Source organism: Camelus dromedarius, chromosome 2 (genome assembly GCF_036321535.1).
Source record: "Camelus dromedarius isolate mCamDro1 chromosome 2, mCamDro1.pat, whole genome shotgun sequence".
Taxonomy (NCBI): Eukaryota; Metazoa; Chordata; class Mammalia; order Artiodactyla; family Camelidae; genus Camelus; species Camelus dromedarius.
The window spans coordinates 74,992,165-75,005,015 of NC_087437.1; the positions used below are offsets into that span (position 1 = coordinate 74,992,165).

General features: G+C 40.5%; 1 long non-coding RNA gene across 1 annotated transcript in view; it reads left to right on the top strand.

The window, feature by feature from the left end:
* Window positions 1-2,587: 2,587 nt before the first annotated feature.
* The window catches only part of LOC105087696 (uncharacterized), a 33,207-nt gene continuing 22,943 nt past the window's right edge, over window positions 2,588-12,851 (top strand). Inside the window, exons 1-2 of the long non-coding RNA XR_004138241.2 lie at window positions 2,588-2,928; window positions 12,312-12,468. This is a non-coding gene — a long non-coding RNA (uncharacterized LOC105087696). The remainder of the gene's footprint in view (window positions 2,929-12,311; window positions 12,469-12,851) is intronic.

Below are 12,851 nucleotides of genomic sequence, written 5' to 3' on the forward strand. Positions count from 1 at the left end.
TTATTGAGTTATAGTAAAAGAGTAAATCTTCTCAGCATAATGTGAGAACTGTGTTTTTCATTTTCCTTGATAACTTTTATTTGGAAATGTCTGCAGCTTTGGACAAAAGCAATAAAACATTTAATTTTGTAGAATTATGTAATTTTAATTTTATGTACACGCACATAGTACAAAATTCAGAACATGTGAAATGGAATATGGTGCTAAGTCTTCACCCCATTCTTGGTTTTAGCTACTTAATTACTCTTCTCAAGAGGCATACTTTGACCAGTTCCTGGTGAATTTATCCAAAATCAGTCAATGTATCTAAACTCATATAAATCATTACATGGATATACATATGGATATAAAAGTAGCCAAAAGATGCTGTTGTTTTTCCACTTAATATGCCTTCAAGATCATTTCACATCAGGATCAGTGCATATAGGGCTGCCCCGTTATCTTTAAACTGCTCTTTATTATTTCAGTCTATGGAGATACCAAAACGTATTTAACTGTTCTCTTGTGATGTACAGTCACATTTCTCTCATCGTTTTGGATCCACGTGTGCACAACAGTTAACATTCTTGTAAATATGTTCATTTCACAATGTGCAATTATCCTTGTTAAATAAATCTCAGAAGCTGAATGGCTGGGTCAAAGGGTATGTACATTTTATTATTCATAGATATTGCCTAATAGACTTCATAAAAATTGTATTAATATACACTTCCCCAGCAATGTGTAAATGCCTGTTTCTTTATGCCTTCTCCTACCCCATGAATTATCCAACTTTCTTATGTTGCTGATCAAATAGGTGGAAGGTGTTACATACGTGTAGCTTTAATGTACATTTCTTATGAGTAAGGCTGAGCATCTTTTCATGTTTAAAATTCATTTGAATTTAAAAATTTTTCAGTTTGGTGGTAATGTTCCTACTGACTTATAGGAACTATTTTCATATTATAGAAATTATCTTTTTTATATGATGTGTCTCACAAATATTTTCTCATAAATTTTCATTTTCTTTTGTTTTCATGGTGAGCCATATGAGATTTTTAAAAACTTTTGGTTTAATTTCCTTTTGTTTATGGTTTCTGGGTTCTTATGGTTTCTGGGTTCTTAGTCATAATTAAAGAGTACTTTTCAGTGCTAAAATTATAAAGAAATTTTACTTTGTTTTCTTAGAATAATTTTAATAATTATGTTGTTAAATCTTTGACTCATCTAGAATTTAGTTTGATATAGGGAATAAGTTAGAAATCTAGTTGTGTGTGTGTTTCCAGATAACCCTAATATTGTCCCAGAATTATTAATAGAATAATCAGTCTTTTCCCCACTGATCTGCTGTGCCACCTTATTGCATGTTAAATTCTCATTTATATTTGGGCTGAGTTCTTAAAAAAAAAAACCTCTATTTTTTCCATTAATTGTTTCATCTTTTCTCATGTCAGACCCATGTTCTTCTGGTAGTGCTAGTTAATTTTATTTTTCAGCACTTTCCTCTGTATCCTTGCATGTGTAATTCTCACTCAAACTTAGAATTAGGTTTTAAGTTACCACCCACCCCTCAAATTGTATTTGTATTTTGTTGGGTTTCTGGTAATGTTATAGGTTAATATAGGGAAAAGTGCCTTTTTAAAAAATATATCTCAAATCTTTCTATCCAAGACCAAAATATGCCTTTCTATATGTTCAGGTCTTTATTAGTGACCTATATTAGTATTCAAAATGTTTCTTCAAATACATCTAGCACATTGTAGTTACATTTATTATAATTTTAGATTTATTTGTTGCCTTATTATAAGTGAGTCTTTTTTCCCATTATCTTATGACTGGCTAATGTTTTATTAGCAAGACTTGTGATTTTTGGATATAAATATTGTACCCAATGTAAGAATTCTCTTTTAGTTCAAGTAATCATTGTGCAGATTTTTAGAGCATTATTTATACAACCAAACACAGTTTCTGGATCTCAGGTCCTTGCATTCTTGATCTATCCAAAATTTTCTCCCCACAAGGGATTTTTTTGACCCCTGAAAACTTTCATTACCTAACTCTGCCTTCAGTATCCATCCTTCCTTTAATCTAAAACTTGGTGATTAGTCAATGGCGATAAGAAGTCAATGCCTCTGAGCATTTTTCTGGCAGACATTTAGGAAGAGTCCGAGGGGGGACTTCCCCAGAGAATGGCTTTTGAAGATTTTAACAGAATAGTCCTCATATTCCTAACTGAATAATCCCCAGGGCTGAGTCCTCATTATCTCATCTTCTTTCTTTCTACTCTGCATAAGAAATCTCATCCATCCTAATGTTTCAGGTAACACTTCCAAATGAGTAAGTTCCACATTTCTCTGACCTTATTGAATACCTGTTATTTAACTCTAATTTTGAAATCGAAATTTTCTATTGAAAGTCTACATAGGTGTGTTTGAAAGAAAATTTTAACTATAACCTCCCCACTTCCTGTCAAGGCAGTTCATTTAGGCCCCAGTGGCTCCAGTTCTTGGGGGACCTGGGGTTTTAAACAAGTAATCAGGACTAAGGAATGGGGACCAAAGCAGTGACTAGACTATTGAACTGAGTCAACACAGGAACTGGGGGGGAAGAAAAGATGGAGTAAGGTTAGGAGAGCCATACTTTGGATGAGATGCTGCAGATGGAAATGATGTAATTCTCTTATACTTAAGTATGGTTGGTAGCAAAATGGCTTGGGAACCACATGGGGCAGTTCATTTCCATTATTGGGCATGGATACAGTTCTTAGGCCCATTGGCTCAGCTCTCAAGTGCATTGGCAGTTGGGGCTTGGCTGGGACAAGATAAGCTCAGGAACTGGAGTGGGATAAAAGTGGCAGGCAGAGGGCATAGGGAGATGCAGACTTGAGAGACAAAAGACAACAGAAAAGGGAGGTGCAGTGACAAGCTCAATGCCGGAAGACACAGCCTGGTATGTCCCTTTATCTGCAGACCACACTCTACTGCCTACTACATCTAAAACTTCTTACTACTAACTACCTGGTACTCATTTCCCTCTTTTATACATAGACTTCCTTTTAATTTAACAGTACTCAGAATGTCTAATTTTTCCATGGCTTAAAAACATGCTCTTCATCTAAGTTTATCTTCACAATATTCAGGTATGAGAAGGCAAATTCTCTTGATACTATTTGACAGATGGGGAAACTGAGACATAAGAACTACCATATAGTTAATAAGCGGTGAGCAAAGCCTAGAACCCAGGCTTCCTGATTGCAAATCCAAGTTCCTTCCATTAGACCCCACCGTACCACTCAATAATGTAGGCTTAATTGATGATTAACAATATGACAAGGATTACTCTCTCTAAAATATTCTCTGCCCTTCACAGAAAGCTATCTCTGAATGGCAGTAAGCACAATCTCATCAGTTGGTAAGTGACCTTGGTCTCAAAATTATACAGATGAGTCAGTCTCATTGGCTTTCTACACTCATTTAGCCTAGAGCTGTATGAAGTTTAGAGTAGCTTTCTAAGGGTATCTCTTGACTTCAAGTTTTAGAGAAGAGTGAGGGATTAAGTCCAGAGAGATCTAACGTGAAAACAGACTGAGAAAAAGCTGTAGACCATGAATCATGATGGGGAATAGCGAATCTCTAGCAGTGGTCAGACAGCAATTCCTGCATAAGAGACCTATGTGTGGTATGGAGGATTTATGATGGAATAGCCACCTGGTCTGCAAACACTGCATGAATTTAAGACACTCTTGGGTCTGCAAGATCTGAATCAAAAGGCCAGTCAGCAAGTTGATCAAGTCTATAATACCTTTGACAGAAACAAGGTAAGAACTTTAACTTATCATTTGGCTATGGTTCTGCATTTCCCCCATTTTTCAATATAAAATAGCCTGAGGTAAAATGTGTGTGTTCCACTGAATGGGGAGGTGTTCAGAGAACCCACAGCTGGTAGGTAAGTGAGTCATTAAACACATTTAGCACTGCTGGCATGAAAATAATTGGGAACTAGCCTCTCCGCCCTTGGAAATGTTCTGCATGTAGGGAGTTATTTTAAAACCAAATTAACTCTCGGCATGGAATTCTAATGCTATCGTTTAAACAAATCTAATAAGTGCAGACTGATTTACAGAGACTGTTTTCAAAGTATTTAATGCATTGGTGACATTTTATAGAAAAGCAAATTACAGGAATCTGCTTTTAAAAGTGTGATTGCATCTAGATTGGCAGATAAAATCAATACAAATTAGCCAACACATTGTTCGTACTCAAATCAAAAGTTAGAATGCTTCATAATCTTTTTTTTTTTTTTCATATCTGACCAATTTAGTTTGTGGAAAAACAAAACAATTTAATTTTAAATTCAGATAAATTTTCATTTCTGAGGCTTGTTACTCAACTGTTGTTTGAATTTACTCATTCCTGAGGCGTTGCAGCACATTTAATTTTGTCTTGAAAAATACAAAAATGAGAAAAAATATGGAATAGAAAAACTAAGACCAAAAAGTAACAATCCAAAATACTGGACTCAGGTTCTCTCTGCCTGCTTTATTTGGGGATCCCAGTTGTTTTACCTGTAGATCTGTATATTGCACAATGTGCTGCTGCCATCCAGGACAAATGGGAAGGGGAATACTCCCCACGGAAGAGCAGATGACTTTAGAAGGCTGTGCGTGATAATACAAGAGAAAGAAGGGATCATTAATTCAATGCCCTTAAAACCACTGGCTGTCCATTAAGATGTATGGAATCTAACATAACCTTTTGAGCCCTTTTCTAAAGCCGAAACCAAAACCAAAACCAAAACAAATGACTTAAAAGAAGGTAACAGCCAGGAACTGGAGAGAATTAAACCTGTGCAAATTAACAGCTATATTAATCCTTGTAGGAATGTCAGGGAAGGATTTCTTTTAGGACAATATTGTACTTTGTTCATTGTTATCAACATGAGTTAAACACTGCCTGCTTAGCGTGACAGTATGTTCCTCCTCATTCCTCCTCCCAGATTTTATTAAGTGTAGATGCAAGCAAACAGAGCTCTGCCCCCAAGGAGCTTACAAATCAGTGGGGAAATGAGGCGGATCCTGCTTTTGTTCTTAAGTATGTTCGCGATCTGCTGTGGACTGAATGTCCCCCTTCAAATTCGTATGTTGAAATCCAAACCCCAGTGTGACACATTTGGAGGTGGGGGTCTTTGGAAGGTGATTGGGTCATGACGGCAGAGCCTTCCTGAACGAGATCAGGGCCCTTATAAAGAGGCCCCAGAGACCTCTCTTGCCCCTTGTGTGAGAACACAGAAGACCATCATCTGTGAACCAGGAAGTGGGCTCTCACCAGACACTGAATCTGCTTGTGCCTTGACCTTGGACTTCCCAGCCTGAAGGACTGTGAGAAACACATTTCTGTTTAATCCTCCCAGTCTATGGTATTTGTGTTACAGCAGCCTGGGCTAAGGCAGGATCCTGTGTGCACGCTGGCATGTTGTCTGTATCTGCCCCTATACGTATCTCTCAGCTCTCTTTCTCTCCGTGTGTCTTTCTCTGTGTTTCACTTGTGTGGCTGCTTCTGTCCCACTGTGCCTGCTGTGAGCAACCTGATTTCATAGTGGACGCCTGAGGCTCCAGACGGTGGCTTCTCAGGCTCTGACGGTACCCCTGAGGGTTGGAAAATCAGCTGTTGTCAAGCTCTTTATTCTCCAAAGGTGTTGATGTCACATCCTAGGCCCGCAGTTCTGTTGTTGACCAGGATTTGTGAGAGCACCGTGCACGTCAGGGGCTCACATACAAGAGCAGGAACACAGGGAGGAGGGCCGGGTGGAAACAGGAAGTGCTGTGTAAGTGAAGCGGCTGTTGAGGAAGCAGGGCAGAAGGCGTCCAGACAGGCAGCCTAGGGTGTGTGCGCCACTGGAGAGAGAATCCCCTCGGTGACAGTCATGGGATGGCCGAGCCCCGCAGGAGCTTACTTTAAATGACTTGGAAATTCTACTGCTATTCATGATTTATCAGAGAGATTTTATGTTTGCTTAGGAAGCAAGTGAACCCAGGCGGAGATGATGCCATGAAAGGTGTGGGGATCTCAACATAAAATCGGGTCATAAAATGAGAAGGGTAAGGGTTGCTCATTATCAAGTGACAGGAAGAAGTGCTACGCAATTATGCACAGGAAAACAGAAAAGCCATATATTTAATTACATCAATAAAACTACCAGCTGTCCAGAATCCTGGAGGGTTCAGTCTTTCTGTGGAGCTCCTCTGCAGTTTATTCTGTGTGGTAATCTGTCTAAACCACATTTCTTACTTTCCTGCTTCCTCAGAGTGCTGGTGAGACATTTTCTTGCTCTCAGAGTCGTTATTGTGAACACTGGTTGTTACATTTCTGAAAACCCAAGAAGCGCCTATGTCGATTGAAGTTGCTGGGGCTATGTTTCCAAATGTTAAACATTCTGCAAATACGAGCTTTTGTTACATTTTGGTTTTTGTTGTTTTTCTGTCTCTGTCCCTGCTGTCAAACACGCCTTTCCCAGCTTTCTGATTGTTACAACACTAATAAGTTTCCAATCTCTTTTAACTCTGCCATTCTTAACTGGCTTTGGCTTGTACTCAAGTTAACCAAGCTTATTAGAATAGTGCTTAAAGTAAAAGCAAATAGATCCTGAAATTCAGAGCATAAAATTTATAAGTTTCTTTGGCCAATCACACACCCTTGCAGGTTTCTCCTTGGCACTCAGTAATAATCCCTAATGCTTTCTGAGTGTTCCAGGCATAGCACATAGACTGACCCAGTCAACATACAATGATAATAGCACCTGCTTGACAGTAGTGGCCATGATGTTGGCGCCTCAGGCTCTAGGGAAGGTCATTGACCAGGGCCCCAGGTGCATCGCTTTGAAAGCCATCACTGCACTTCAGCTGAGTCTGTGCCTACGTTTAGATTACAGCCGGTGATCGAGTGCAGCAGAAATAAGGTCAACCCTTATTGACACAGGGGACTCCTCTGTCAGCTGGCTTTGGCTCAAGGACTCCCTTCTCTCGCTCTGCTCACCTGGGTCAGCTTAGCATCTTGGTCTGGCAGCTCGTTCAACCTTCCCTGACTTGTTTTGTTTTACACAGCATTTTTCCAAATAAAATCCTAAATTGGGATTAATAGTTCTAATATCCTAAGAGTAAGAGTCATAGGAACAGAGCCCAGAGAAAATGTAAGATAACAAAACAAACCAGAAAAATTTCCCCAACCTATCAGACACACATTTCACAATAACAAGTATTTGTTATTGTGCCAGCCACGTCTAGTACAGTAACAAGTAGAAAGAGATCAACCGACAGCATACGCTGAGTTCTGTAATCTTCAGTAAAGGGGAAAGAATGGAAATCAAAACAGCATTGAGCTTCATAACACCTTCACCGGAGGCTAGAAATCGATGGTGAAAAGCCTCCAAAATTCTGAGGGGAAAAGTGTCAAGCCAAATCAATGTGGGAGGAGACATTCAAGGACTGAAAAATGTACGTCACGCTTAATTTTTCTTAGGAAGCTACTGGAGCAGGTGCTCCAGCAAAATGAGGGAATCTATCAACAAAGAGGGAGAGAGTGAATCTGACACAGGAAAAGAGGCCTGGGCAGTCCAGGGTCACGGAGAAGGGAAGTGCACACCAGCAGCTGTGCAGAAAGCCCAATGTGCAGCTAGTCCCCACTGAAAAGGAAGAAGGGGACTTGCGGAGGAAACCCTGAAAAATGACACTGATGGGTTGGATGTTTAAGGATTTCAAAAACAGTATTAATTCATTAATTGATACTTAATCTGCTGGTACATTTGAAAAGACTGACAAGGCTAAGCACAAAGAAAACACAAAGGAGATTTAAAATGAAGCGATTAAAATTTTTTACTACGAAAATTTCACACATATTCAGAGTGGCATATCTAATGAACTCTTATAGACCATCATCCATCTTCAACAGTTACTGAAGTTTTGTCACTTTGTTTTATCTGTCCTCCTACATTTTCCCAGGATTTTTTAAAAAGAAAAAAAACAATCAAATGTACTATTTCCTCTGCAAATACTTTATTATTCATCTAATACCAGTAAGGACACTTTTTAAAAGGTAAGTTCTATGCCATTATCAGACAGGACAAGGTGACAGTAACCCCTAATGTCGTCTAATACCTGGTCTATGGGCAAATGTCCCTGCTCTCAAGCATACTTTTTTTATTGTTCCTTAATCTGAATTCGGATCCAAGCAGGATCCATACATGGAAATTGGGGTTATGACGTTAAGTCTGTTTTTTCTGTAATAGTTTCTTACCCACTTCCCCACTCCATTTATGTTATTGATTTACTAAGAAAAGTGAGTCATTGGTCCCGTAGGATATCCTGCATTCTAGATTTAGTTGGTTGCTTTCTTGTGTCATCTAACTTGCTTTCTATTCTTCATATTATCAGTAAACTGGTATTCAGCTGAAGAAGCTTAAATAGATCAGATTCATTTGTTTGGCAAGAATACTTCGTAAGCATGTAATTACTGGCTGTCTCCCTTTTTGTGGATTGTCCAATTAATTTCAGGAGGTGCCAGTACAATGAGGCACTTATTAACGCCATGTAAAATAAGGAAGTCAATAATTTAGGACTACCAATGGGCTATGAAGAGAACAAAATTTACCGGAGTCATTAAAATGAAACTTTTGACTTTTAGATTAATCTGCATTTGTGAGGGTATGGAGGAAGAACAGTGGCATGCTGGGAAATGTTTAACAACTAGTTTTCTGAGGGGAAAATAGCCCTGGTAACATTTGCTGATTTCCATGGTGTAAATACTCCCACTGTGGCCAATTTCAAGCTACCAGTTATTTTTAATTTTTTTCTGATTCAGTGTATTTACCCATTCTTTTTTTTTAATTTTTACTTATTATTATTATTTTTTAATGGCGATACTGGGGATTGAACCCAGGACCTTGTGCATGCTAAACCTGCACTCTACCACTGAGCTATACCCTACCCACCAAGCTACCAATCATTTAATATTTGGCTTGCAAAATTTCTGAAAATTTAACAATCAGCTCACACCAGCAGTCAGAATAAGCTCCAGCCCACCACTGGGATGTGTACGAGGGTCACAGAGTTAAATACTTGTCATTTGCTATTATGGGAAGTAAACAGATAAAGTCTAAAACTGATAAATAAAGCCAAAAGCAGAATAAGCAGCTCAATTACATGCATGTAAGTAACAAGTTAGAAAAAAAACCCAAAAAGTTCAGTTTTAAAGTATAAGACTTTGCGTTTTAGATATGTGCATGAATGATGTACATGATGAAAAGTAAAAAACTGATTTTTGAAAATTTTATAACACAAAAAAGAAATAAAGATAAAAGATATTAGCTAAACTTCATAGGTAAGGTCAGTGATGAAAACTGCTCCCCTCAAAAGTAAGGTCCGTCTCTGTTCAGGGAACAGATTTCTTCGTTTCTGCAGCTAGGAATTGTCCATTCCACTACGGAAACCCTCCCGACTTGGAAGCTGAGGGTCTAAACCTGGTAGCGAGTAACCTCCTCAAAACATGAAGTCTCCGTGCAAAGTACAACACGATCAAAGCTTGCGGCTCTCGTGGTCAGTACGACACCCACCCAGGGTGGACGGTGGGATTTGCCGTTAGGTGAGCTCCAGGGACTGACCAGGGCCACCTCCTCCCCCCCACGTTTCTGCCACTGATTTGCTGGCGAAAGGGAGCCATTGCCTAATGACTCACTGCAGAGCAGAAGCTGAGGAAAAGTGGTGAGCGCTGGAGCTGGGTCTGGGCCAGCACAGATACTCCAAAAGCAAGAAGCACTGTGAGTGTGTAGCTCTTGTTGCTGGCAACTGGTTCCTAAAAGGCAGTGAAAATGGCCGTGGGCTGCACTATTCTCACCTGAGCCTACACATGCTTCACCTGGAGACAGATGCAAAACGCCCAGTTCCCTGGAAACTTCTTCCTATGCTAGGCGTGAACCCGCGCACTGGGTTCTGTGCATACAGAGTGCATGACGTGGAGCTCACTCCTGCTCTGCTGAAGTCCGGGCAGAGCCTGGCGACGAAGGAGCACCTAGCACTGCTGTTCGTCCCGTACCCTTCATGCTCCAGCCGCACCCCTTTCTGCACACTCCACCTTTAGTTTGCTTTTCTTCACATGTCCTTTCTCTTTTGAAATGCAAGTGGTGCATGAATTCTTCCTCAGGGAACAACGTGCAGAAATTTGAGGAGTAAAACTGATGAAGCGTCCCCGCCAAATCCCGCACGCTTCCCCAGACCAGACACCCAGCATGGCGGCATGAAGTAGATGCTGAACAAATGTCTACTGAACCATTAAATAAAATAACAAGGGCAGTGACAACTCTAGGGCCCTCTCTTCTGTATATGCACTTCTTTCCTTTCCGTTCCTCTCTCTCTCCTTCACCTTTTCCCCATTTATTTATTTATTCGTTTAATTTTTATTTGTTGTGGGCTTTTTGGGGGTGGTAATTAGGCTTATTTATTTATTTATTTAATGGAGGTACTGGGGATTGAACCCAGGACCTCCTGCATGCTAAGTACGAGCTCTACCACTGAGCTACACCCACCCCATTCTCCCATATTTATACTAAAGAGGGCCACTGTGTCTTCCAAGTTATAGCTTAGTGCCCAACTGGAATGATTCTCTCAGGGGGAGTTTTAAAGTGTTTTTGTGTGTGTGTGTGTGTGTGTGTGTGTGTGTGTGTGTGTGTGTGTGTGTGTGTGTATCTGGTAAGAATTTCAGCTTGCATACTCAGGCATTTAAGAAATATACTTTAGTTTTCCATAATAAAATTAATTTGTCTTTTGAGTCCCCATTTTACCAAGGAGATTTCTCCCTCCACTTTCCAGGGCTGCATATAAACCACGTGGGTGTTGATACCTAGAACTCAAGGTATTGTTAAGAGATCAGGGGAGCGTCTGTCCACACTGGTAGGTGCTGAGACAGACACTCTCCTCATCTCCTGCTTCACTCAGAATGCTGCTGTCTCCGCAGGGTGGGGCCTCCTGGTCACTCTGTTTATACTCTTAGGTATGAAAGTCTCTTAGGCTGGCTCAGGATTGTCTGACCAGAGACTCCTTACAGCCTTTCCTCCCAAGCTACGCCAGATTCAGGGGAACCTGGTGAGCTTCCTCCAGTCAATCACAGGTGCTTCTGCTCTTACCTCTGCCATCGCCAGTGGCTTCTCTTGCCCAACCCTCTGACTATTCTCGACTCTCACAGAGCAGGGCCCATTCCCTCCCCCTCCCCCAGTGTCCTGCAACCCTCTTTTCCTTCCCTAGTCCACACTTCCCCAGTCTATGGAATTTTTATCTACCTGTCCTCAAAGGAGTTCACAATCTAGTGGGGTGACAAATGCAGCCTCAAAAAATTAAAGTTAGTAAATAAAGAATCAGAGATTGAGAGAGGGCAAAGCATTGTACTAACTCTCTAGTTTCAAGGTTCCAGATGGGTCTTGGGTATTACAGGGCTGCTTTTAAAATTCTGCCCAGTATTGTGACTAATGGTCCAGCCTGTTCCTAGACAGGCCAGCTGGATGGATGGACTAGGGAATTCTTCAATCCCATCCCAGCAGGGCAGGTAATAGCAGAAAAATCACACTCAGATTTTGGAAAGGTGTGGGGATGGGGGTGAGTAGGTAGGTAGAAGACATGATTTTCTGTTCGCCCAAAGAGTTTACAGTCTAGCTGATGAAAGTTATGTTGAGATCAAATGCCTTAAGAAAATATATAAAATATATAAAGTATAACATCAAAAACTATAGCAGGAGTATAGTGCTATTCAAGGGTACATTTACTGGGGCCAGAAGATGCAACGAAAACTAAGTTGTAGATTTGGTTAGAAAAGGTTTTCTGGGGAAGTTGAGGCATGTTGAGGTGTTGAAAAAGTGAAGAACTTGAACTATTATGAATAAAAGCTAATGTTTAATGAACATTTCTGTGCCTGTCACTGTCTTAAGCACTTTCTGCTTATTATCTTATAGAATCGTCAACAATAATATAAGAGTAGATATGATTTTTATCATTCCCATTTTATAGACGAGGCCACTGAGGCACAGAGATTAAGTGACTTGCTTAAAACTACAGAGCAGAATTGGAATGCCGGCAGTCTGACTCCAAGGGCTGCAGTCTAAACTGCTATGGTATGCCACCTTTAACAAAATAGTTCGGTATTTCAATTAAGAGAACAGCTCAAATTAAAGTACAAGGTAGGAGAGAGAAGGGTCAATGGGGACCTAACTAAGGCAGAGGGTCACTGCTGAAGTATAGAGTGTAACCAGGGAGCACACACTCCACGCACCTCAACTGTATCTTTTGCTCCATACAGATAACCAGTCTGTTGTCAGGACTACATTTACTCTTACACCATGGCTGAGAAATGAGGTGCTCACAGCACCAGATGCAGGAGAATCTCAGAGCAGAAGGCCAGCCCTCAGCACCTCTGGCTCCTGGTCCACAGCCTTGCTGCTGTAACAGGTGTGAAGGTAAGCGTTCAGCCCTCGGGGCCACACCTAGGCATTTGGGTGTGAAACTGTGGGTTAAATCCATTTCACCCGCCTTCACTAATCAAGGTCGTTTTAAGACTTGCATGTTCTCCAAGCAGCACGTGGCCTAAACAATAAACTGTTTGCCAGAGTTGTTGTCCAGGAGCTGGAGTCAGCTGCCTCTAGTTGAAGCTGAGCTGATTAAGACTAGATAGGACCATAGCACAGGGAACTAAATTCAATATCTTGCAGTAACTTATGGTGAAAAAGAATATGAAAATAAATATATGTCTGTTCATGTATGACTGAAGCATTCTCACAGAAATTGACACAACATTGTAAACTGACTCTCCAATAAAAAAAGGCCAGATAGGAGCACCCAC